The sequence below is a fragment of the Schistocerca serialis genome, chromosome 8 (assembly GCF_023864345.2).
Source record: "Schistocerca serialis cubense isolate TAMUIC-IGC-003099 chromosome 8, iqSchSeri2.2, whole genome shotgun sequence".
NCBI classification, from domain to species: domain Eukaryota; kingdom Metazoa; phylum Arthropoda; class Insecta; order Orthoptera; family Acrididae; genus Schistocerca; species Schistocerca serialis.
The window spans coordinates 593,989,148-594,015,348 of NC_064645.1; positions in this window are offsets into that span (position 1 = coordinate 593,989,148).

The window sequence follows — 26,201 nt, forward strand, 5'->3', positions numbered from 1 at the left end:
GGCTGGTGGTACCAGTATTATGCTGTAAGAGACATTCTCCTGCGCTTTAAAGGGACCATCATGACTTCATGCTCGATGTCTCCCACGACGGCGATGTCGGTTTTCGGTAGTATAACTGTCCGTGTCTCATATCCAGAACTGTGCTACAGTGGTTTGAAGAGGATTATAAGGAGCTCACGTTGATGCATCGGTGACAAAATTTGCCTTACTTAAATCCTTTGGAACCCAAATGGGTCGTTATCGAGTGCAATCATCGCGTACGCAAATCAGCGGCATATTATTTGCGTGAATTGGGTGACCTGGGCGTAGGAACCTAATGCCACATACCTCCACAAACATACCTACAAACTGTCTAACCACCGTTTCGCAGATCGAGTCATGTATTTGGTTCCAAACATAGAGAAAGAAGGTACTAAGCATATGGTCATAACGTTTCGGCTCATCAGCGTGTATCTGATGTTTGTTCTTTTGGATATGTCCTAAAGAACAGCCTCCCCCCCCCCCCCCTCAACACATACACACACACACACACACACACAAAATCGCACAATATAAAGTCAGACGGCCAATGATCTTTTCAGTGCAGATGCATGATAGGCTTGAACTCTTACGGCAATCGGCGAAATGTGGCGAGTATTGAAGATAATGGGCAAGGATCAATATATTCTAGTGTGTGGATAAATTGAAACTAAGGGTCTTACGGGAGGCATGTTTGGGAAGTCCATGCACTTGTCGTTACCACTGTGTCTGGGTGGTATAGTGGTCAGAGCATCTGCCCACTAAGCAGGAGACGCGGGTGCGAATCCCACTCCGGCTCATATTTTCAGCTTTCCCCATTGATTTTAGTCACTGCGCGCTCGCAGCCAGGGTCTGTAATTCGTTGGCGTATTAGTTCATTATGGCTCCTTGATCAAACTGGTGTCCGTTCCTTCTGACATGTCGTGATCGCTACAAAACCTTCGTGGTCGGACTTAACTGGAAGTACCACCGACTCAGCTTAAACAGTATGTTTACCGTGAGGGTAGGTAAATACCTACAGTTGTCTTGTGTGTAGCTCGTGTGTAGGAAATCTAAACTCAAGGCATCTGTCACCTGAAATGTATTCTTTTGTTATTTTCGCCCTAAGTCTTACATTAAACCTCGTCTTATTAAGTAAAAGCACTATAGTCTTTAACCCCATTCACAACTTGAGGAGGATTTGGGTTACTCATTTCAGCCACCTTTCGAGTAATTGCCATTTGTAATATCATCCTCACTACGTAATTAGTCTAGAAGAGCAGTGTTCTGCTTTCTTTTTAAAAAAAATATACCTACTCTGTGCTTGGAGAAGGAATTATTAGGGACCATTTTGCCTTATTTTCTGTTTCACATCACCAACCTTCGTTTTTTACAGTTATCAAGAAAAAAATGGTTAAAATGGCTCCGAGCACTATGGGACTTAACATCTATAGTCATCAGTCCCCTAGAACTTAGAACTACTCAAACCTAATTAACCTAAGGACAGCACAAAACACCCAGCCATCACGAGGCAGAGAAAATCCCTGAACCCGCCGGGAATCGAACCCGGGAACCCGGGCGTTTACAGTTATCCCCACCATGTGTAGCTATGTATTATTTCTACATGGATGTGTAGATAACTGAATGTGATTCTGCACAAGTAGTAATCAGATGGACATTGAGTCCTTTTCGAACATTCCATGCAGCCTGGCGCTGTATAGCAACGAACATTCCGCTTTTTTTCCTCTTCCGAATGGGTAATTACCCATTGTGTAGAGTCGTCAAAAGTTTCCATTGAATTATCTTGAAAAATTTGTCCCGTCCGGTAAACTGGAGTGGGCACAACTGCGGTCGCTTACCTATTTTAGCAACCCATCAATTTTACAAGGAACGGGTGACTTTTTAGCGTTTGCCCTATCAGTCCATTACTTCCAAACACTGTAAAGGAAGTGTGGCAGTGACAGCTAATAGAATGTTTTTAAGGACACACTCCGTGTCGTTGTGTGTATATCGTGCCGCTCGGAGAAAGCCTACCGTATGTTTCAGTTTTGGTCAGGATTCACTAAATTTTAGGCATCTCAAAGTAGGTAACCATCGCGTTTACTTAAATTAACAGTCAAGAGATTTATTCTGGAAAGGCCGCATTCTTGTTTCCTCAGTTTTGGTGATTGCATAATTTTAGGTAGGCTATGTGCTGAATCACTGTTTTCAACAATATATTAGTGTGGTCCACGTCCCAAGTTATCATTATGTAATCAGGTCTTCGCATCTATTCGCTTTCTGTAAACTTACCACTAAGTACTGTTTTCCAGTTTGGTCAATTTTTTCTTTTAACTGTCGATTTTCTCGACAACGGCTGAGAAGTGCATCTTGGTCCTTTGCCACATTACACCTCTGGCCATGAGCTTTTATTATGCGCAGTATGAATCGAATCTGAATTTCACAATTGGCGGCCTCCCCTTGTAAGTTCATTCGACTTTTGAAGCCACTGGAAATACAACATGAAGAAATTAAAATTAGGATGTGTAATCTATCCCGATTAATTTTGTTATATGTGGTCAATTCACGACAGGGAAACAGAGACGACCAATTTCTAACTTAATGAAGACGTTGTATCATTTATACTTCAAATGCCAACTGGGAGATGAGGATAAAGATTTGGCACCTCACATAACTCACACTAGGTGCAATTATAAACTAATACAAAGGCTGAAAGAAAAAAAAAATAGAACTTATCATTTGGCATACAATGATCTGTTGAGTGCCTGAAAAGCATGATGATTGCTACTTATATTTGACAAATGTAACTGGCTTTTCAGCAAAGAATAAGAAGAATATTTAGTACGCTAACTTGCCCTCAGCAATTAGACCTGTTCCCCACGGAGAAGACTTGCCAGCTTCAGCTCCTCCACTACTGTGGGAAGAAGTTCCTAATTCTGATAATGAATCTAAAAATGCTGGGGTAGCACAAAGTCAATCAAGTGAAGAAGAGTACTTTCCAGAACAAAGACCACATTTAATTACATAAGCAGGCTCGTATGACCTACACTCCTGGAAATGGAAAAAAGAACACATTGACACCGGTGTGTCAGACCCACCATACTTGCTCCGGACACTGCGAGAGGGCTGTACAAGCAATGATCACATGCACGGCACAGCGGACACACCAGGAACCGCGGTGTTGGCCGTCGAATGGCGCTAGCTGCGCAGCATTTGTGCACCGCCGCCGTCAGTGTCAGCCAGTTTGCCGTGGCATACGGAGCTCCATCGCAGTCTTTAACACTGGTAGCATGCCGCGACAGTGTGGACGTGAACCGTATGTGCAGTTGACGGACTTTGAGCGAGGGCGTATAGTGGGCATGCGGGAGGCCGCGTGGACGTACCGCCGAATGGCTCAACACGTGGGGCGTGAGGTCTCCACAGTACATCGATGTTATCGCCAGTGGTCGGCGGAAGGTGCACGTGCCCGTCGACCTGGGACCGGACCGCAGCGACGCACGGATGCACGCCAAGACCGTAGGATCCTACACAGTGCCGTAGGGGACCGCACCGCCACTTCCCAGCAAATTAGGGACACTGTTGCTCCTGGGGTATCGGCGAGGACCATTCGCAACCGTCTCCATGAAGCTGGGCTACGGTCCCGCACACCGTTAGGCCATCTTCCGCTCACGCCCCAACATCGTGCAGCCCGCCTCCAGTGGTGTCGCGACAGGCGTGAATGGAGGGACGAATGGAGACGTGTCGTCTTCAGCGATGAGAGTCGCTTCTGCCTTGGTGCCAATGATGGTCGTATGCGTGTTTGGTGCCGTGCAGGTGAGCGCCACAATCAGGACTGCATACGACCGAGGCACACAGGGCCAACACCCGGCATCATGGTGTGGGGAGCGATCTCCTACACTGGCCGTACACCACTGGTGATCGTCGAGGGGACACTGAATAGTGCACGGTACATCGAAACCATCATCGAACCCATCGTTCTACCATTCCTAGACCGGCAAGGGAACTTGCTGTTCCAACAGGACAATGCACGTCCGCATGTATCCCATGCCACGCAACGTGCTCTAGAAGGTGTAAGTCAACTACCCTGGCCAGCAAGATCTCCGGATCTGTCCCCCATTGAGCATGTTTGGGACTGGATGAAGCGTCGTCTCACGCGGTCTGCACGTCCAGCACGAACGCTGGTCCAACTGAGGCGCCAGGTGGAGATGGCACGGCAAGCCATTCCACAGGACTACATCCAGCATCTCTACGATCGTCTCCATGGGAGAATAGCAGCCTGCATTGCTGCGAAAGGTGGATATACACTGTACTAGTGCCGACATTGTGCATGCTCTGTTGCCTGTGTCTATGTGCCTGTGGTTCTGTCAGTGTGATCATGTGATGTATCTGACCCCAGGAATGTGTCAATAAAGTTTCCCCTTCCTGGGACAATGAATTCACGGTGTTCTTATTTCAATTTCCAGGAGTGTAGTTCGTGTTTTACACTTCATCCAAGGAGCGTGTAGAAATTTTATCTTTTCGGCTTAAGGAATGGAACTTACTTCATGAAGATACAAGAACTACTCACTTTGGGTAATGTAATAAAGATCTGATGTCATACTACCGTATGGTGGGTAACTTTTGTGCTTGTAGTGACGTAGTACGATTTATGAAACAGTTAAACATACCATAAGATGCTGCTGAGTGGCGTTTGTTTATCGGCACTTCCAAGACAAGTCTGAAGGCTGTACTATTGCATAATGGTAAAAGGTTTCCATCTGTACCTGTAGGGTACTCTGTGACTATGAAAGACAACTAGGTAAATTTGTCAGAGGTACTTGGAACTACTAAGTACCAGGAAGAAAATTGGAAAATATGTGGTGATCGTAAGTTGGTTGGCCTACTAACTGGTCTCCAAAGTGGTTTCACGAAGTATTGCTGTTTCCTTTGTCTTTGGGACACCCATGCACCAGATAAACATTATACAGTTAAACAGAGGCCGCTACGAGAGAAATACACTCAAGAGAGAAGTAAAATACGAAATATGTAACGGTACTTTTGGAGTACTCTCAAAATGTGTTCCTCCCCCCATGTATATTCAGCTCGGCCTTATGAAGAATTTTGTAAAGAGAATGGACACAAATGCTAATGGTTTCATGTACCTAAGTGAAATTTTCCCTGAATTAAGTGACGTCAAATTGAAAGAGGGGATTTTTATTGGGCCACAAATTAGGAATTTAATGCATGATAAGAACTTCGAAGAACAATTAAGTCAGTTATAACTTGCAGCCTAGCGTTCTTTTAAGGATGTCTTTGAAGGTTTCCAAGGGAATACAAGAGCAGAAAACAGTAACATATTGGCGGGAACTCTTTTAGAGAGCTATAAAAATATTTGATACAGAATGTAACTAAAAATGCACCCCCGTCATTCTCATTTAGATTTCTCCCAACCAATTTGGGAGCGGTTACTGAGAAACACGGAATAAGTATCCTTCAGGGCACTTTACGAATGCAAAGCCGCTATAAAGGTAAATGGAACCCTTCAATGTTAAGTGACTACTTTTGGGTTTTAAAGCGTGAAGGATATATATCCCACAGAAGGAAGTTGTCATCAAAAGACTCAACCTCCACCATCAACATTATCATCGAGCCAATGAATGTTGCAATTTTTCTTGCAAAATTTTATATTAGGCCCAGGAAACTAGAGTAAGATAGTTTTATGGCATGAAGTACACTCCTGGAAATTGAAATAAGAACACCGTGAATTCATTGTCCCAGGAAGGGGAAACTTTATTGACACATTCCTGGGGTCAGATACATCACATGATCACACTGACAGAACCACAGGCACATAGACACAGGCAACAGAGCATGCACAATGTCGGCACTAGTACAGTGTATATCCACCTTTCGCAGCAATGCAGGCTGCTATTCTCCCATGAAGACGATCGTAGAGATACTGGATGTAGTCCTGTGGAACGGCTTGCCATGCCATTTCCACCTGGCGCCTCAGTTGGACCAGCGTTCGTGCTGGACGTGCAGACCGCGTGAGACGACGCTTCATCCAGTCCCAAACATCCTCAATGGGGGACAGATCCGGAGATCTTGCTGGCCAGGGTAGCTGACTTACACCTTCTAGAGCACGTTGGGTGGCACGGGATACATGCGGACGTGCATTGTCCTGTTGGAACAGCAAGTTCCCTTGCCGGTCTAGGAATGGTAGAACGATGGGTTCGATGACGGTTTGGACGTACCGTGTACTATTCAGTGTCCCCTCGACGATCACCAGTGCTGTACGGCCAGTGTAGGAGATCGCTCCCCACACCATGATGCCAGGTGTTGGCCCTGTGTGCCCCGGTCGTATGCAGTCCTGATTGTGGCGCTCACCTGCACGGCGCCAAACACGCATACTACTATCATTGGCACCAAGGCAGAAGCGACTCTCATCGCTGAAGACGACACATCTCCATTCGTCCCTCCATTCACGCCTGTCGCGACACCACTGGAGGCGGGCTGCACGATGTTGGGGCGTGAGCGGAAGACGGCCTAACGGTGTGCGGGACCGTAGCCCAGCTTCATGGAGACGGTTGCGAATGGTCCTCGCCGATACCCCAGGAGGAACAGTGTCCCTAATTTGCTGGGAAGTGGCGGTGCGGTCCCCTACGGCACTGCGTAGGATCCTACGGTCTTGGCGTGCATCCGTGCGTCGCTGCGGTCCGGTCCCAGGTCGACGGGCACGTGCACCTTCCGCCGACCACTGGCGACAACATCGATGTACTGTGGAGACCTCACGCCCCACGTGTTGAGCAATTCGGCGGTACGTCCACCCGGCCTCCCGCATGCCCACTATACGCCCTCGCTCAAAGTCCGTCAACTGCACATACGGTTAACGTCCACGCTGTCGCGGCATGCTACCAGTGTTAAAGACTGCGATGGAGCTCCGTATGCCACGGCAAACTGGCTGACACTGACGGCGGCGGTGCACAAATGCTGCGCAGCTAGCGCCATTCGACGGCCAACACCGCGGTTCCTGGTGTGTCCGCTGTGCCGTGCGTGTGATCATTGCTTGTACAGCCCTCTCGCAGTGTCCGGAGCAAGTATGGTTGGTCTGACACACCGGTGTCAATGTGTTCTTTTTTCCATTTCCAGGAGTGTATGTTACATATTGTCTAAATTTAGTGTAGACCACCCTAGTCTTTGTTTTTAGGTATAAGCACCAAATTACCAAACACAGAGAGTTGTCTTCTTTCCAAAGCGATTTAGTCTTGCGGTGTATGTCGATGGTTTGCCTAGATTCACCCACGATTTACGACGCTTGGTATTCTCAAAATATAACGGTTTTTCATCACCTGTCACTATTCGATGGTGAATCGACTTTCTTTTGTATCTGGGGAGCAGTATTTCACAAGTCGTCTTTGGATTTGCTTCTTTCATTCAGTTCATGCGGAAATCATTTTCCCACTTTCTGCACCTTTGACGTAGCTTTCACCCGAAGAGAAACGGCTTTCTGCATCACGTTCAATTGTTCCGCGAGTTGCTGTTGAGTTTGAGTACTATCTTCTTCCAGTAAGACCTGCAGTTCGTTGTCTTCGAACATTTTCGGTGTCCCGAGTTCGAGTCTCGGACGGGCACACATTTTTAATCTGCCAGGAAGTTTCATATCAGCGCACACTCCGCTGCAGAGTGAAAATCTCATTCTGGAAACATCCCCCAGGCTGTGGCTAAGCCATGTCTCCGCAGTATCCTTTCTTTCAGGAGTGCTGGTTCTGCAAGCTTCGCAGGAATGCTTCTGTAAAGTTTGGAAGGTAGGAGACGAGCTACTGGCAGAAGTAAAGCTGTGAGGACGGGGTGTGAGTCGTGCTCGGGTAGCTCGGTTGGCACAGTCTGCGTTCGGCAGGGCAGCAGTGCGCACCGCGCTCGGCCGTGCACGCCGCTGCGCGCGAAGTGTTTTGTTTACTTGCTCGTCACAGCGCTTATGAGTCGAACACGCTCTAATGGCCAACTCTTACAGAAAGAACACTCTTTAAGTTCACCTTCGCAAATGAATACGCACGACCCAAAGCACTGGCCGTCGAACACACGTGAAGATCTCCCGTGACGAACTCATCGGCATACACCTATCGGTCATTAGCAGCGTCGTTTATGTTACGATGACTTCCGACGCTGCCTGCAACGAGGTTATTGAGAGGACGCGACATGGACTGAAATTTCGGCTCACCGACGGAAACGTTGGGCCTGTGGATGTCGACCATGCAGGACTTGGCCTTCGGACGATCCGTGTATTCGAACTGCCTTTCAAGGTGAATGAAGATGAAGTCATCGCGGCGCTAAGCCCGTTCGGAAAAGTCCAGAGCCACGTAGCCGAGACATGGGCACAGTTTACGACGTATCCGGTGCTTAATGGTGTGAGACAAGTCCGAATCGATCTCAAACGGCACGTTCCATCGTACATTTCTATCGGCGGCTGCCGTGCGGTGGTCACTTACGACGGACAACCTCGAACAAATTCCGGTAGTGGCAAAGAAGGCCACGTCCGTAATGAATGCTTGCAACGCCGCACCACACAACTAAGGCACGACGATACGAACACCGACAGAACCACAACCATCCCTCCTGTCACTTATGCGGTGACATTGCACGTCCAGCCTCATAAGACGCCGTTCATGAGCGTCTCTCTGGTCCGAAACACCTGGAGGCGTACCAGCACCTTGACACCGGCGATGCCACCCATGAACATCTCCAACAGCCGGATACACCCACGCTAGAGGATCACAAGGATACCAATGAGAGTGTTCTGGAGAATGACGACCGCATCATAGCACCCGCGGCTTTTGTACCGGAACGACGTGAATCTCTTCCTCCCTCAGACATCAGACACCGCAACTCATTGCCGAAAGCCGAAGTCGCCCAAACGACGAAAAAAAATCAAAAACGCCGCAAGACATCAGAATGGACCATTGAGACCCCTCAGCAGGACGAAGAGATGGCACATCACTCTGACGGAGAACATGATAACACTTTCTCCTCTTCCACAGAGACGCGTCATCCACAAGACGGTGAACCGTCCAACAGAGATCGTGCGCAAGCCCCGCTCCCAGAAGCCATGGAACATAGCACGCCTGTTGTCACCGACGCAATTGAGCCGACTCGGCCAGCGCTGGCACCTCTCGCCGATGTCAAACCTGTCGGACATTTTTCATAGGCGGATGACACGGATTTCCCACCTCCATCTGATGCGGAAATGAGATCTGTTCCTCCGTTAGACTAACACTAAAATGAGGAAACTTGCTACGGCGACTCCTGCGACTTCTATGGACTTCCAGCATCCACCACGACAATCTTCAGCAGCTACGAACCTATCGGCAGAACGGATCTCCCATCAGGCGTACCGAATAGCTACTATCAATACTAATAATATCGGCTCCCACGTTAAACTTCAACTGCTTCGTGACACGCTAAGAGCAGCGGACATCGACATCGCCCTGTTACAAGAACTGAGGACAGCAACTTGGACTGGGTGTTATGGATATGAGACGTACGCCGCCCCTGCAGCTATGGAACACACAGGCGCAGCCACCCTCTTACGAGAAGGGATTGCAGTTTCCGATGTCGCATACCTCCCAACGGCGCGAGGGGTGGCCATAACAGTTGAAGGACTCAAAATCATAAATCTCTCCGCCCCATCGGGCGCTGATAAACGGAGGGATCGCACCCGGTTCTACGCAGAAGATAGCACGCCTTTATTACTCGGCCGATACGATCAGCTCATCGTAGGTGGAGATTCCAACAGTGTTCTCGAGCGCACTGACCAGTACCCCATTTTACCACATGTCCGGAACTTAGCTCCCTCGTCCGCCGCCTTCGTCTCCTCGACACTTGGCGAGTGGTACACGGCGACCGCCCGGGGTATACACACATCACAAGCCACTCCGCCAGCCGACTTGATAGAATATACATCTCTGACGCTCTAATATCAGTTCTCCTCTACGCGAAACGTTGGCCGTCTGCCTTTTCGGATCATACAGGGTGTTTCAAAAATGACCGGTATATTTGAAACGGCAATAAAAACTAAACGAGCAGCGATAGAAATCCACCGTTTGTTGCAATATGCTTGGGACAACAGTACATTTTCAGGCGGCCAAACTTTCGAAATTATAGTAGTTACAATTTTCAACAACAGATGGCGCTGCAAGTGATGTGAAAGATACAGAAGACAACGCAGTCTGTGGGTGCGCCATTCTGTACGTCGTCTTTCTGCTGTAAGCGTGTGCTGTTCACAACGTGCAAGTGTGCTGTAGACAACGTGGTTTATTCCTTAGAACAGAGGATTTTTCTGGTGTTGGAATTCCACCGTCTAGAACACAGTGTTGTTGCAACAAGACGAAGTTTTCAACGGAGGTTTAATGTAACCAAAGGACCGAAAAGCGATACAATAAAGGATCTGTTTGAAAAATTTCAACGGACTGAGAACGTGACGGATGAACGTGCTGGAAAGGTAGGGCGACCGCGTACGGCAACCACAGAGGGCACGCGCAGCTAGTGCAGCAGGTGATCCGACAGCGGCCTCGTGTTTCCGTTCGCCGTGTTGCAGCTGCGGTCCAAATGACGCCCACGTCCACGTATCGTCTCATGCGCCAGAGTTTACACCTCTATCCATACAAAATTCAAACGCGGCAACCCCTCAGCGCCGCCACCATTGCTGCACGAGAGACATTCGCTAACGATATAGTGCACAGGATTGATGACGGCGATATACATGTGGGCAGCATTTGGTTTACTGACGAAGCTTATTTTTACCTTGACGGCTTCGTCAATAAACAGAACTGGCGCATATGGGGAACCAAAAAGCCCCATGTTGCAGTCCCATCGTCCCTGCATCCTCAAAAAGTACTGGTCTTGGCCGCCATTTCTTCCAAAGCAATCATTGGCCCATTTTTCAGATCCGAAACGATTACTGCATCACGCTATCTGGACATTCTTCGTGAATTTGTGGCGGTACAAACTGCCTTAGACGACACTGCGAACACCTCGTGGTTTATGCAAGATGGTGCCCGGCCACATCCCACGGCCGACGTCTTTAATTTCCTGAATGAATATGTCGATGATCGTGTGATTGCTTTGGGCTATCCGAAACATACAGGAGGCGGCGTGGATTGGCCTCCCTGTTCGCCAGACATGAACCCCTGTGACTTCTTTCTGTGGGGACACTTGAAAGACCAGGTGTACCGCCAGAATCCAGAAACAATTGAACAGCTGAAGCAGTACATCTCATCTGCATGTGAAGCCATTCCGCCAGACACGTTGTCAAAGGTTTCGGGTAATTTCATTCAGAGACTACGCCATATTATTGCTACGCATGGTGGATATGTGGAAAATATCGTACTATAGAGTTTCCCAGACCGCAGCGCCATCTGTTGTTGAAAATTGTAACTACTGTAATTTCGAAAGTTTGTCTGCCTGAAATTGTACTGTTGTCCCAAGCATATTGCAACATACGGTGTATTTCTATCGCTGCTCGTTTAGTTTTTATTGTCGTTTCAAATATACCGGTCATTTTTGAAACACCCTGTAACATCTACATCTGTACCATGAACCTACGTCGACAGTCTATATGGCACAGTGCAGGACCTTGGACACTCAATGTCACGCTACTGCGGGACCCTGAATGTCGACAACAGGTCACCGACACGTGGCACACCTGTGTTCAACGCATTATGCGTTACGAGACAACACTGCAGTGGTGGTTGCTGTGCGCCAAACCGGCCATCCGACGCACATTGACACACTATGGCACAGCCAAAGCCAGGTGGAATCACCACACAACTGATTTTTACTATAGGGCTCTACGTGAACTCATGGATCATCCTCCATCCCCGGATCGTCTGAAAGAAGCTCAACGCATCAAGGCAAAGATATTAACCTTGACCAGATGCCGTCTAGAGGGAGCCATTGTACGTGCACGCAGCCAAGATAGCATTAACGGTGAAGAACCCTCTATGCATCATGTTCAAAATGTTCGTCGACGCGGACAGACTTTAATGACAACTTTAGACCTACCTGATGGACGACCGCTGACTTCGCAAGCTACCATTGCGGATGCTTTCATAACGCACTATAGACTTTTCTATCAAGAAGTACCTGCCGGTGCAGAGGCCATTGCTGAGGTTGCCCAGGAGACACTTGGTACTCTAAACGCAGCAGTTGCAACCCTTCTGACTTCTGAAGTGACCACCGACGATGTCCAAGGCGCTGAGGCCAAAGGGTCTCTGAATCGATCTCCCGGCCCGGATGGTTTACCTCTCGAATTTTACAGAACCTTCCAAGATTTGATGTTGCCACGATGGAGGGACATGTACTGGGAACTTTTGTCCGGCGCTGCGAACCCGCCACCAACGTTCATGGACGGCTTACTTGTACCAGTCCCGAAACCCGCAAGACAAACACGACTCGATACTTATCGGCCGATCTCGGTACTCAATTCCGACTTCAAGATTTTCACACGCCTTCTAGCAGTGCGACGCAGACATGTTTACCAGACATTGTTTCCCACGAACAAACATCCTTAGGCGGCGATCGTAATATACAGACAGCCCTCAGTGAATATCGAGATGTGATCGCTGTGGCAACACACTGCCGACTGCCAGGCGCTTTAATCTCCATAGACTTCAAACAGGCGTTTGACTGCGTCAATCATGCATTCCTCAAATCAGTGATGGACCGAATGGCAATTCCCCCGACGTTCACGCAAGTAATTATGCGCCTCCTTCGTGGAGCAACGTCCAGACTTCTCGTCAACGGTAGACTTACAGAACCTATGCGGATTGAACGCTCAGTACGGCAGGGTTGCCCTTTGTCAACGGTGCTTTATGCCATTGCGATGGAACCACTCATTTGCGGATTACGGCGACGTTTGACAGGTATTCCACTTCGGGATCATACACTCCTGGAAATTGAAATAAGAACACCGTGAATTCATTGTCCCAGGAAGGGGAAACTTTATTGACACATTCCTGGGGTCAGATACATCACATGATCACACTGACAGAACCACAGGCACATAGACACAGGCAACAGAGCATGCACAATGTCGGCACTAGTACAGTGTATATCCACCTTTCGCAGCAATGCAGGCTGCTATTCTCCCATGGAGACGATCGTAGAGATGCTGGATGTAGTCCTGTGGAACGGCTTGCCATGCCATTTCCACCTGGCGCCTCAGTTGGACCAGCGTTCGTGCTGGACGTGCAGACCGCGTGAGACGACGCTTCATCCAGTCCCAAACATGCTCAATGGGGGACAGATCCGGAGATCTTGCTGGCCAGGGTAGTTGACGTACACCTTCTAGAGCACATTGGGTGGCACGGGATACATGCGGACGTGCATTGTCCGTTGGAACAGCAAGTTCCTTTGCCGGTCTAGGAATGGTAGAACGATGGGTTCGATGACGGTTTGGATGTACCGTGCACTATTCAGTGTCCCCTCGACGATCACCAGTGGTGTACGGCCAGTGTAGGAGATCGCTCCCCACACCATGATGCCGGGTGTTGGCCCTGTGTGCCTCGGTCGTATGCAGTCCTGATTGTGGCGCTCACCTGCACGGCGCCAAACACGCATACGACCATCATTGGCACCAAGGCAGAAGCGACTCTCATCGCTGAAGACGACACGTCTCCATTCGTCCCTCCATTCACGCCTGTCGCGACACCACTGGAGGCGGGCTGCACGATGTTGGGGCGTGAGCGGAAGATGGCCTAACGGTGTGCGGGACCGTAGCCCAGCTTCATGGAGACGGTTGCGAATGGTCCTCGCCGATAACCCAGGAGCAACAGTGTCCCTAATTTGCTGGGAAGTGGCGGTGCGGTCCCCTACGGCACTGCGTAGGATCCTACGGTCTTGGCGTGCATCCGTGCGTCGCTGCGGTCCGGTCCCAGGTCGACGGGCACGTGCACCTTCCGCCGACCACTGGCGACAACATCGATGTACTGTGGAGACCTCACGCCCCACGTGTTGAGCAATTCGGCGGTACGTCCACCCGGCCTCCCGCATGCCCACTATACGCCCTCGCTCAAAGTCCGTCAACTGCACATCCGGTTCACGTCCACGCTGTCGCGGCATGCTACCAGTGTTAAAGACTGCGATGGAGCTCCGTATGCCACGGCAAACTGGCTGACACTGACGGCGGCGGTGCACAAATGCTGCGCAGCTAGCGCCATTCGACGGCCAACACCGCGGTTGCTGGTGTGTCCGCTGTGCCGTGCGTGTGATCATTGCTTGTACAGCCCTCTCGCAGTGTCCGGAGCAAGTATGGTGGGTCTGACACACCGGTGTCAATGTGTTCTTTTTTCCATTTCCAGGAGTGTATGTTCCGCTGCCGAGCTTACGCGGACGAATTGGCCCTCGCCGTACGTTCAGCGGCCGGCGTACAAGCTGCGATGCAGTGGATTGCCCGTTACAGTGCAGGGACAGGGAGCGCTATGAACGTGGCAAAATCATGCGCTACGAAGATCGGCCTCGGCCTTCCCGCAGACAGCGTAGTCCCATTTCAACTGGTGGACACTCTTCGTTGTCTCGGATTAGTGTACACGCGAGACATTCGCCGCAACTCGGCGATCAGTTTTCGGGCGCTAATCCAACGCATCCGGGCCAACATACAAAATCACATACTACGCCCGCTGAATATGTGCCAGATAGCCACCTTCGTCAATACACATCTGGCAGCCCGGATACCCCATATAGCGCAGATTCTGCCCATCACTGCGGCAATGGCGGCCAGGTTACAGGCGGCTTGCGGCTATTTTGTTTGTTCTGCAAACATCTTCTAAGTCCAGTAAGAAACTCTCACCTCACCGAAGCGGGACGGTGGCCTCGATTTGGTTAATGTGAGAGCCAGGACTACGGCACTTTACACCAATACTATGCTCCGGCTATGGAAAAGCCAAAATGCTAGTGTTACTGGAATGTTGACAACCGAGCTCGCACCTGTTTCGAGACGCCCACCGACGTCTCTGGCACACATACCACCTCCGATGTCACATATCGGCCGTTTCTTTTTTGAGTACAGCTACATATGCACCGAGCTCCACAGGATCAGGAAGACGACCAACCGCGACATCTATTGCCTTCTCCGAAAGTCTCCACCCCGCAACCCCGTCGAAACACGTCACCCCCCAAGTTTCATGGCCTACAGTTTGGAAAACGATCCACCAACCATATCTCACCACTGACACCACTTCTATGTGGTGCCTTCTCGTCATCGGCAAGTGTACTACAAGACAGAATCTGCATCGCATCGCACTGGTGGACTCACCCCTGTGCCTCAAGTGCAATGTCGAAGATACAGATTTACATCGTTTTTAGTGTGGACCAGTAGCAGCTGTCTGGACCCTCGTACAGAAGATTGTGGCTTTCTGCCTCCGAGTACCACCACATCACGTTTCTCCTACTATGATGATACATCCCGAGACGACCTACTTTCCATCGGCTAAGTGGCACGCCATCACATGGATCAAAGGCATGGCTGTCAACTACCTCTTCCGGGACGACATCGTCGATCCGGCGGACTTTCGGACACGCCTCCGCGTACATCACCACACCCTCCGCCGACATCGACGCTATCGGGCCACTTTCGTGAACTATTTACAGAGTATTTTCACCAACCCGTCTCAAAGCTGGAATCTCAACGAACCGTGCCAGGCAAGACTGGACAATCCCACGTTCCACCTTAATGGTCAATGATAGAATGCATTTTGTTCTGATGGCGCGCCAAAGTGGAGCATGGCGCGGAAAGTATTCCTATTTTATTTCACTTCTCTTTTCTCCTCCTCTTCTACGATTCTTTTTCCTTACACATGCTTATCCTTTTCATGCATAGCTCTCTATCTGCAGCCTATTTGTTTTCTTTCTCCTGTGCTCTCCCAGAAAAATATAGCATAAAAAAATTGGTTTGCTGCTGATGGTGAGACTGTATACTCATTTATGTTAACAAAAAAAAGGCCTTTGCGGAAATACAGCCACCTTTTATGTTTTACGTTTTCAAAGGATATTGTGTGATTTTATGAAGAACGTCGTCTTTTATTTTCATACACAAGAAGCTTTTTATTTGTTTTCTCCTTACCTGAAAAAACATGAGAAAAGAAAAAAAAGTTGATAGAGCACTTGCCATTAAAAATGAAAAAGATAAAGTACAAATAAAAAAATAAAAAACAAAAACAAAAAATGTTGGTAGAAGACTTGTCCGCGAAAGGCAAAGATCCCGAGTTCAAGTCTCGTTCGGGCACACAGTTTTAATCTGCCAGGAAGTTTCATATCAGCGCACACAGCACTGGAGAGTGAAAATATCATTCTCGTTCCACTTTTGAATAGTTTGAAGCACTCGAAACAAAGTGTTATCCCAAGAGCATTGAGAAGCATTCGATGCGATTCTGCAGCAGTATTCTCCAAATGATAACAGGAAACCAATGCTGTCTGCAAATATTAGTTCGTAGGCAGAAACCTCGACGTGCTTAATGGTTTGAAATAGACACCAATATATGGAAGTTGCGTTACTGTGTATTGATATTCGTCGCCAGCCGTTACAGTAAGCAAATGGCGCTGCAGACACGGTTTCACAGGCCCTACACTGGCGAATGGCATCATTGTAGGGATATTCCGATATCATATCTCTACAGCTGGCACTATGGCCCACAAGTTAGGAATTCCTTCCGTTGAAGTCACGTACGGAACATGCATCCTTCTCTCACTGTGTTTATTCAGCGACAAGATGGTGCCTAAAGAATATATTTAGATTACTGTATGGAGAGCCAATTGAGAATATTGTAGTAAATTTTTTTGCTCATTTTTACTTCAAATACTCTCCGAACACCAGTTACCACAGTACCTACATGCTTGGGAACTGCACAGCTATCGTAACATGACATTTACTGTTGGTAGCTGAAGTCAGCATGGCGCCATCCTCTTTGGCGTCGTGCTAAATAAATTAGCTACACGCGTGTGTATGTAACCTGTAGGGAATGTGGGAAACACGATATGTCTGATGGCTGGAGGGTCCTGGAGGGGAGCGCGTGGTTTCATTGCTCTCTTTGGTACTGGCTACAGTACAGGGCACACTCGCTCTCGGTTTTTTAGCTTCCGTACAGAGTGGGTTTTTTTAGCTTCTGTGCAGAGCGGATGGCCTCGTGTCGTCCACCAGTGACCCTGTTGGCCAGGACGAGCCACTAGCCGCACGAACGTGGTACAGCTCGCTTTTTGTGCCCTTACCTTACTCATACCGTGCCTGGTGTGGCAGTGAGCCCCATGTAATCCGTCATTGACAATTTATCATAAATTCAGTGAATTTAATTGTTTATTTTTCGCCAATTCCCTTCTGACACTTACCTATCCTGCTCTTCATCCTACATATTAGATACCACCCCTAAAACAGGTGCTTGAAGTTTGCATGAAGGCATTTGCAGGATAATTTGCGTCTATCATCAACAGCCTGCCAAATCAGTTATTACAGTGCTTCAGTGATGCTCTTTTGTGTGTGAAGTAAACATGGGAACTTTCTCACCACGCTTTGCTTCATACCTTCAGCAGCCCCATAACGGTAATTCCCGCTGCTTTTTTTATGGCAGGACTCTCTTTGACCTTATACCTAAGACCTTGGGTAGCTGAAAGCTATCCGTTGCATAAATATCGTGCTTAACGTCATCTATCCGCTCCTGAGTGCCAAGTTAGATGAAGTTCCATGAATAGCAATTGAGTATTAGCGTTAGTTTCTAGACTAAAAAAAAAAAAAAAATGCACAATGGAACTTTAATTAGTGAAATCCAGAGAGACCGATCCGGGTTTTAACTTTACTAACCATATCAAGTAATCTGCTCTCACAGGGTACAAGGGGTTAGAAACTACAGTAAGAGGGGAAGCGTGCACTTATTCACCTTGTGGTAAAATTTAACGACCTACGTAGCTCCATAATGAACATTTATTTAACAAATAGGGGGTACTATTAAAACGGAATTTACACAGAACACACATAAAGACACTGATCCTCTCTTCCCATACAAGCAAACGACAATATTGTACTAATAATCAGTTGACAGCAACGATTCTTTGGATTAAGGAAATGCAACACGGACGTGCAGCTCATGCCATACAGAAAACCAAACTCATCGAGTAATCGAAAGCAGAGTTCACCTCTTTCAAAGCAGGCTCGTGACTCACAATGAAAGGGTCATGCACTTTAACTGGCACATGATACATGAGGTAAATCATGATCGATTACGGACCAAGTTTGGTCAATTTGAAGTGATGTAAGGTGATACTGATATCGCGACTGGTGAGAATTCTGCGCAACTCTTAACGATTACTCGTCACAGAGAACCAAAGGACCAAATCTAACTAAGTCCAATTCAAACACTACTGTTCATGTGTGTTCAGGAGCAGCACGTCATATTTGTTTGACAACAGAGCAGCGACTGTTGCTGCAGCTCAACTCCTCCACATTCTAGTGGATTCAGTTTAAAACTACCTCGCATCTGCCTACAGAGAGCGAACAAACTTTGCCAATAAGAGCAGGCGTCTTCTCTGCTCAGAGGACTGGTAAGTCAACAACGGGTTTTTTCGGCGTAAAATTTTCCACACCGTTCAACGGCTGAAATTTTGATGCGACGTCCCTGTGATTGGACTTGGAAGGAACAATCACATGACCACTAGCCTATGGACGCTCAGTCGAGGGTGTCGACAGTGTGTGGTGTCGTTGCGTAGCTACCAGTGCTGGCTTCGGAGATTGCGTTCAGCAGCCATCCCAGGCTACAACTGCGAAGACGAACCTAGAACTTCCACCTGAATTTGCCTAGTTGCATTTGTTTGTAATTATACCTACATTCATTCAGAACGACCGATAATCTACTTTTAGGACAGGTGGTTACATTTACATGTTACACTGTTTACCAGTTTTAAGATGAGAATAAACAATGTCATTTCAGGTTCCCAGCCTGATCTTCCTCCACGCCAGGGCATTATTAGCAAATGGAGGCAGAGGAAAGATACTCTGGCGAACTTCATAAAGCAAAACAACGGATAGATTGACGTCTTTCATCCTATCATTCCTATCTGCTATAGAACTCCCAAGAGTATTCTAAGATGGATGCAGAACTGATTTGTAAGTAGTGCCCTTTACAATCGAAAATGTGAATCACTGGCATTATAGACAGAGGATTCTGCCTTTTTTTGTTTTATGACGCACATAATTTTCATTTCATTATGTTTAAAGCTAGTTGCCATTCCTTGCACGAAATTTAAATCAAATCATCTGATTCAATATCTTTGCAAATTTTTCAGCAGAACGTTGCTACAGGTAAGTGTTCAGAAGTTTTTTGAAATATTTCTTTGTCAAAATCTTGTAAAAAGACTTTGGAGATCTGCATTAGCTGTTAATAATCCTTTATTCCAAACTTACAATAACAGCTAATGAGGTTCCTAGAAGTTTTTTTAACACTTTAACAAAGAAATTTTAAAGAAGTTTTTTAAAAAGAACAAACGAAGCTGTGGAGGCCCGCACTGTAACATCATATGGTTGTTACATCTAAGCACTTCAGCTCAAAAATAGCGCGAGTGTGCTATTAATATTGCATGCCAAATCATTAATTTACAAGAGGAGCACCAACGGCCATTGCACTCTTCCCTGGGACACACCTGGTTGACATGGAGATCATTCTCTTCGACACGCCTAATTATGTAAGAGCTCAGAATATATTCTATGATTCTACGATAGATGACGTAATATTTATGAGAACACGCCAAGTGTTATTATTATAACAAAGTGTAATGTTTATGACAATTCTAAAATATGCAAATTGTAAAGAAGACTAAAGAAAAATCAAGGATTTATCGACATGGAAAAAGTATTCGACAACATAAAATGATGCCAGATCTTCGAAATTCTGAGAAAAACAGGGGTAAGGTATAGAGAAAGTGGGGTAATGTACAACTTGTACAATAGCCAAGAGGGAATAATGAGAGTGGAAGACCAATAACGCTCGGATCAGAAAGGGTGTACAGGACGTATTCTTTCGCCCTAATATTCACTCTATACGTCAAAGAAGCAACGACGGTAATAAAAGAAAGGTTCAAGAGTGGGACTAAAATTCAAGGTGAAATGGTATGAGTAATAAGATTCACAGATGACATTGCTATCGTCAGTGAAACTGATGAAGAATTACCGGCTCAGCTGAATGGAATGAATAGTCTTATGAGTACAGATTATGGACAGAGAGTAAGATGAAAAAAGACAAAAGTAATGATAAGTCGCAGAAACTAGAACAGCGAGAAACTTAACATCAGGATTGATGGTCACGAAGTATATGAAATTAGGGGATTCTGCTACCTAGGCACAAAAAAACCCATGATGGACGGAACAAAGAGGACATCAAAAGCAGACTAGGGCTGGCAAAAAGGGCATTCCTGAAAAGAGAAAACTATTAGTATCAAACATTGGCCTTAATTTGAGGAATAAATTTCTGAGAATGTACGTTAGAAGCACATAATTGTGGGGAAACTGAAACAGAAGGGAATCGAAGCGCTGGAGATGTGCTGCTACAGATTGATGTTGAAAGTTATCTGGACTAATGAAACAAGGAATGAGGAGGTTTTGCACAGAATCGGAGAGGAAAAGAATACATGGAAAACACTGACAAAAAGGGACAGGATGATAGGACACCTGTTAAGACATCCAGGAGTAACTTCTATGCTACTAGAGGGAGCAGTGGAAGGAGAAAACTGGGTAGGAAGACAGGGATTGGAATACATACCATAAATAATAGGGGATATAAATTGCAAGTACTACTATACGATGAAGGGCTGAGACAGGAAAGGAATTCATGGTGGGCTGCATTTGTCTCAATAAAAAGTTATTTATATCAGTCTTTGATCACAATATGAAGTCCTTCGACGATGACCGGTATCAGTTAGTAATGACCATCTTCAAATCTACAATATAAAAAAATATATTGCTATCTTTCAAAACAATACAGTATTTCATATCACGATGTAGTCCCATCCGAACTGGGACTGTACAGATAAAAAACGTCAAAGCGTACAGCTTCTACAAGATGCACTATTGTGATAAAGCCGTAAAGGCGTCGTCAGTAGCTACCAGAAACACTCAAACAATCTACCGAAATCCAGCCAGGTAATATTAACAGCGACCGCCGATATTTCGGAGGGAGCACACCCCACCATTTTCAAGGCAGTTGCTGTTACCAGCGCCATTTCACGCCATCTGCCGCTTATAAAAGGGCTTTTCTCACCTCAACCAATCATCTCGAGGGTTGGATCCCCTCGTTTCCAGGTTGGAGATTACACTGCCTGGGCTACGCTCAGGGTGGAATCGACGCATTTGCAAGAGCGCCCTGCCTCTGCTGCTGCCGTATGTGTGCCAGCCATCTCTGCCGTTCGTTCGTCCGCCGCCGCCGCCACCGCCAGCCAGCCAACCAGCCAGCCAGCCAGCCGTCGGCCCGTCCGTCGTCAGCCGCCGCCGCCGCCCAGCGCTCGCCGCCACAGCCACCGCCGCCGTAGCCGAGGATACCAGGCCATCCCTGTTGCCGTCATCGTCCTGCCGCTACCCGGGGGGATTCGCCGGTCCGCCTTCACCGCCTGCCGGAGGGGCTGCGGCCCCGGCCTGGGCGAGTTTCTGCTTCCTTGTATTGACGGTACCACGAACTCCCGGCTCCTTGACTTTTCCCTTACCATTTGCGCCCCTCAGGTTCGCCTCTCCCCCACCCTCGCCTACCTTGGACTCACCACTGACCGTTGCCTTACCTGGACCTCTCATCTCCACTCTATCTTATCCAAAGCCCACAGCCACCTCCAGCTCCTTAAACTCCTTTCCTGTTGAACCCCTCTACCATCCTCCACACCTACAAATCCTTGAGCCATCTGATGGTCTGCTGTGCCAGTCCCATGTGGATCTCCACCTCCCCCATATTCTATGTCCCTCCAGATCCTTGAGCCCAATGCACTTTACCTCGCCTTCTGTATACACCTCCAGTCCCCTATATGGATCCTCTATGACCTGATTCCTTTCCCCCATCTGCTCCTTTTCCTCTAACATATCTGAGTTCTCTTCACTTCCCACAGACTTTATCCCTCCCCCATCCCCTGGTTCCCCTCTCCTATCAATCCCCTGTCTTCACCTACCATCCAACAATACACCCTTCACCTCCTTTCCCAGGTGGCCTCTGTCAACTCCCCTCCCAGATGATGCCCCCATTTCCTCCTTTTATCTCTCATATCAACTCTGATCCTCACCTCCCCTGTTCTGCCCTGGCCTTTTCCCAGGCTCCCTCCCCCCCCCTCCCCATTCCGTTGTGTTTTTCCTGCCTGCCCTTTCTTTGACTCCCTTCTCTCCTCTGAGTCCTTTTCCAATCCCCTCCTCTGCCTTCCCCATCACCCTGCTCGCCTTTTATGTGTCCTCTCACTCCATTGGCTTCTCCTCCTTTTTTGTTTTTTCCTCTCCTACCCCAATTTTTCCCCTCATCAGTCTGGGTCCTCACTCCCATCTGCCTTAGGATGTGTTGTGCGTTAAGTGTTGTGTGTCTTTTTCAAGTGTTGTAAACAGAAATGATATTGTCGCTAGGTGTGATTTTTTTATCTCTTGTGAACAGAAACCAGTCCCCATGTTATTTGTCTGTCTGCTTACTGTGTGTCCTAATTAGCATCCAACCATTTGTTTTTGTATATTTTAACTTCCACAGCTTTCCAAAGTTTTATAGTTTAAGAAGTCACCGTTTTATCCCTCTTTTTATTGTTTATTTGTTCTTATTATGTTTTCAATATTCTGTAGGTTGAAGAGCGGCGTACTACGCTGCTGCCAACGCACCCCACGTCTAGGGGGAATCGAAATCCAACAATGGAAGAAAAAGAAAGATAGACTGCTCACTAGTTGTATATTTTTTATATTGCAGATCTGAAGATGATCACTACTGACTGAAACTGGTCATCGTCGAAGGATTTTATATTGTGATCAAAGATTTGAATAAAAATCGTTTGGCAGTACCTAGATCACTGTTTGTATTCGCGACTATGTCGCAGCTTGTGAAAGAGATGGTGGGTTTCTGAATTCAGCATCCACACCCACTTCTCCCAGCACATGAGGAGGTAACTTACTTACCTCTTATCTTGTAAAGGTGGCTCTTAGTCGTCATGCAAGACACACTCTGAAGTGCTTGCAGTGAACAGATTATAATGAACTGACCAATGGAAAAGTCTTAGCGCTACTAAGTACGAGATTGGCGAAATAATGGGTCGCCCGTTGATTTCCTTTAGTTCCTAGAATCATAAAATAAAGAAAATGATTCAGAGAACCAGTCTAATGTTAATATTCACAGCAGAGTCTCTGCAAACTATTTCTCGAACACCATAAGAAGTCACACCCTCATGATTAGCACGTGATCACACTTGTACATTTTCCAACGCTGCTTTTAACTTCTTTTTCCATCTTTTAAAAAAAATTGCGCTTCACACACTAAATCATATGCTGCCTCTTCAGAAGCCGATTTCAGACTCGTACTGAGCTATTTTCACACTTTGGCGGCTGCTCACTCAATGCACACTTATGATGAGTTTATCTACCAATGATTGTCACACTAACTTAAATTTCCAGTTACTCTCTGAGAATGAATTGAGAATTATTAAAATTATTGTTAATAAATTATCAGAGCGGGTAACACCAGCAGCACATTTTGAGCTGTATATTAACATCGAAACAAGGAGTGTAAATAATGAAACATAACATCTTTGCTCCAAGTCTCAGAGGTGAATCTCCAGTGACGCTTGGTTCTTAACAACGACGTGGTCCTCCTCGTTCTGCTGCATTCATTTAATGGACTGTTAACTGCTGAACCAGTTCCTCACTAAATGTTCTTGTGTAAGAGATAGAGTGTCTTGCAACCTATCTTAAGAGCTAATGAATACGCTTCTTTCCACCCTTTTTTTTTCAGTCACTTTTCTGCTGAAAGTGTACCCTCACTCTGGCAGACAGTGTCATAATGTGTCGATGACCTGATCCACTTTCGTCGTACCAGCTTGCTTCCTGATTCTGCCTGACTCTGGCATGACCTGAGTTGGCTGTGACTATATGAATGCGTTTTAATGATAATTCTACCTCTTACTATCCTGAGCCTCAACGATAAATCTCAATGGCTTCTACTTATACCACAGTTCTCATGCTGTAAGATTATCTTTCGCATCAGTGACTGATACACAGGTTATTAACTTAGAGTGATATGAATTTTTCTCTATTGTAACTTAAAGAGCGACAACAGAGTACAACATGCAGGCAGTGATGTGGTATAAATACCATGGTCAATGTGAATGTGACAGGATTATAATGTCATTACCCATGTTGTAGACAGGTGTAATCTGTTTTCTTCCATTCAATTGACACACTTTTTGTTTAAAAATGTCTATGGTATATCAAATAAACTAGTAAGAGATGGTAATTGTCCTCCATGGTTAAAACATGGCTGCAGAAGGAACTAAAATATGCATGTCAAATTCAAAAGATTGGCGGTCTTACTTAAGCTCAAAATTTAGCTTGAACTTCAATGTGACCTGCTTTTAATAGTTTACTCAACGAAACTGATTTCGAAAACTGACAGAAAATTCAGGGAGATTCTCGTCGTGTGTAAAGTACACCAGTGGAAAGACACAGTCAATATTTTCACTGTGTGATAACACAGTTTTCCGAAATTCCATCAACAAAGAAAACAAATTACATTTTCCATAATCAACAGCAACTGTCAATGTGAGTAGCTTAGAAGCAGCTAATCTTGGTGTAGCGACGCAGCCCAATCACTTAAGGTCTCTGGTACAGATCGTATACCGGTCGGGTTCCTTTCAGATCACGCTGATATAATAGCTCCACACTTATTAATCATATACAACTGCCCGTTCAGCATAGATCACAATAATACCCAAGAAAGGGAATGTGAGTAATCCACTGAATTGCAGCCCTTCAACGCTAACGTCGATTTGCAGTAGGATTTTGGAACATATACTGTATCCCAACATTACGAGTTGTGTCGAAGAAAACGATTTATTGACAAACAGCCAACACAGACTGAGAAAATATCGTTATTGTGAAACACAACTAGCTCTTTATTCTCAAGAAGAAATGGACTGTATCGGCAGGAAAGTGAGAATTACTTGACGTTATTAGATTTCTAGAAATCTTTTGACACCGTACCTCACAAGTCACTTCTAATCATGTTTGTCCATAAGGTATATCGTCTCACTTATGTGACTGGATCCGCGATTTCGTGTTAGGAAGGTCACATTCCGTAATACAGAAGGAATGTCATCGAGTAAAACAGAAGTGGTATCTTGCGTTTCCAAAAAAGGAGTTATAGGCCCTGGGCTCTTCCTAGTCTATATAACTGATTTAGGAGACAATAGTAGCTACCCTGTTAGATTGATTGCAGATTATGCTGTTGTTTGTAGTCTTATAAAGTCATCAGATAATCAACACGATTTAGACAAGATATCAGAATGGTGCTACACTTGGCAGATTATACTAAACAATGCAAAGTGTGGAGTCACCCATGTGGTTACTGCAAGGAATTCATTGAATTCCCTCCGCCACACACCGTCAGGTGACTTGCGGAGTATGAATGTAGATTTAGAATTTCGGTTAAACGATAAATCATACAAATCTAAAAACTGTAATTTCTACTAAATACCGACAGCTTACGAATAACTTCAACTGGAACGTTCAGATAGACAATGTTGTGTGGAAAACTTACCAAAGACTGCGATTTATTGCCACGAAACGTAGAAAATGCAACATCTCTACCAAGGAGACTGCTTACAATAAGCTTTTCCGCCCTGTTCTGGAGTATTGCTGCAAGCCGGCCGGAGTGGCCAAGCGGTTCTAGGCGCTACAGTCTGGAACCACGCGACTGCTACGATCGCAGGTTCGAATTCTGCCTCGGGCATGGATGTGTGTGTTGTCCTTAGGTTAGTTACGTTTAAGTAGTTCTAAGTTCTAGGGGACTGATGACCTCAGAAGTTAAGCCCCATAGTGCTCAGAGCCATTTGAAACCTTTTTGAGTATTGCTGCAAGGTGAAGGATCCGCGTCGAATAGGATTGAAGCAGGACCTCGAAAACCTCCAGAGAAGGGCAGCTCGTCTTTTACTATCGCGAGATAGGGGGAAGTTGTAACTGATATGACATGGGAAGTGGGATG